The 2,132-nt window shown below is 37.9% G+C and overlaps 1 long non-coding RNA gene across 1 annotated transcript; it reads left to right on the forward strand.

Annotated features, from left to right (window-relative positions):
• Nucleotides 1–453: 453 nt before the first annotated feature.
• On the forward strand, nucleotides 454–1,878 carry LOC105532779. Its single transcript, XR_001005044.1, has 2 exons — nucleotides 454–568; nucleotides 1,518–1,878. It is a non-coding gene; the product is annotated as an uncharacterized LOC105532779 (long non-coding RNA).
• The last annotated feature ends 254 nt before the right edge of the window (nucleotides 1,879–2,132 follow it).

The raw sequence follows: 2,132 nt of genomic DNA on the forward strand, positions 1-2,132 counted from the left end.
GCAGACAAATCACAGAGTGAGAGAGTAAGGGTTTCAAGAACAATGAGAGAGAGACAGAGGAGAGAGAAAGAACTGCTTGTGGAAATACAGAATATCCCACATTTTCAATATGGAAAATGTATGAGGGTCTGAAAGAAAATACTCAGTTTTTTTTTGTCCTGTAAAAGGCAGCACTGACAAATGTGTACCAGAGTTTGGGTACATTTGGTCCAGCTCTTCAGAATCATGCGGTGGGAAGTATAACAAAGCTATTTACACCCAATTCTAGGCAGATAAATGTGCTTCAAGGAAAGACAAGGGCCTGGCTAGATTCTAGATGTTTTTAAACTGGAGGCCAGAGACAGCTTTAGGGAGTCTATATACAGGCACAAATTTCTTTCTTTTATATTCTTCTTGCTCTTTGAAAACGGTCTTTATGCAAATACACACTACATAACCAAAGTTTCCCTTTGTTCTGGGCAGTAGTAGGTCTGATTGGAGCCATTGTATAGTGTCAGGAACATACCAGGACACAGAGAATAGTGTGCTAAGGATTCAGAGAAGGTGGACCCTGCTGTGATGCACAAAAGTGAGGGTGCAGCTGCCTAGGACACACTCATGCATGTTTGCTTGGACCGTGGAACATGGCAGGGGAAGAGCTGTCATGTTGTTGGGGTAGAGGGTGCACATGAGTATTCACCTGTAAGTCATGTTGTAGAATCACCTCGCACAGCCACTGTATCTTCCCACCAGCATCACCAGAGAACTCCTTTATCGTCACTTCAGTAATGCTTGATTTTGTCTGACTTTTTTATGTATACAAATTTAGATAAAGAGAATTGCACTCTCATCATTGCTATAATGTATACTTTTTTGATTACTAATGAGTCTGAGAATCTTTAGATATTAGCCATTAATGTTTTTTCTCTCTCTTTATTTTTTATTTTTTATTTTTTTTTTTGAGATGGAGTCTTGCTCTGTTGCCCAGGCTGGAGTGCCGTGGCATGATCTCGGCTCACTGCAACCTCTGCCTCCTGGGTTCAAGTGATTCTCCTGCCTCAGCCTCCCGAGTAACTAGAACTACAGGTGCCCCCCACCACATCTGGCTAATTTTTGTATTTTTAGTAGAGACGGAGTTTCACCATGTTGGCCAGGCTGGTCTCAAACTCCTGACCTCGTGATCTGTCCACTTCGGTCTCCCAGAGTGCTGGGATTACAGACGTGAGCCTCCACGCCCAGCCATGGTTTCTCTTCTTAATGCGTTTGTACTTTTGTTTTTTTCTTTCCTCTTTATTAGGATAACAATCTATATCTTCGATAATGTTGTAAATACCTTTTTGTTCCCACTAGCTTTTCTTACAAACTTTTATTCCTAGTGTCTTGTTACACAGAAATTTTATTTTATTGTGGTCCATTTTGTCAGCCTTTATCTTTATAATTTATATGGGGTTCTTTTCTTGTTTGGTTTTGATTTGTATAAAAGTGATTTTTTACCCTAAAGTCAAAAGTTGAAATATAACGTTTTCTTCCTATTTCAGAGGACCATGCAAGATATGATAAAGATCTATGTCACTGAAATTTGGTTCTATATTTGTACCTCAGCTTCCTAGAAATAAAAGAGAATTCTAACATTCATACTTTGAGTAAATTTTATGTGAGAGGTTTTGTTGTCAAGATCAAGTCTGAGAGCAGTCTTTATTCGGGCCTTTAATTGAGTTACCAAGTGATAAAGGGGACATTGTCTTCAACAATAACCCTACAATAAACATGTTTTGTACAATAAATATATGACAATTTCTTAAAAGCAATTTCTTTGGCAATCAAGACAATATGGCTTGTGTATGGAGTTATATGATGGTCTGGATTAATCCAGTATTAAATCTCTGGTTATTACAGAAATCAATGGATTCTGTTCTTCCAAATAATCCTTAAATATTACTTATCTCAACTGAGATTTTGGTGAAAATTCAGCTTTAGAGCTTTTATTGGCCTGCTAATGAGCTGAAGTAAGATTATTCTTTTCTACTGAATGAAGACAAACCACCTTATAAAAATTAACCCAGAAGGCTATAGAGGTGATTTGTTTTCTTTATTTCTGATGACGGTTAGATAGCTTGACTAAAACTCTTGGTTCCCTAAATGGCTTTTCTGCT

Source organism: Mandrillus leucophaeus, unplaced genomic scaffold (assembly GCF_000951045.1).
Source record: "Mandrillus leucophaeus isolate KB7577 unplaced genomic scaffold, Mleu.le_1.0 Scaffold984, whole genome shotgun sequence".
In the NCBI taxonomy this organism is placed as follows: domain Eukaryota; kingdom Metazoa; phylum Chordata; class Mammalia; order Primates; family Cercopithecidae; genus Mandrillus; species Mandrillus leucophaeus.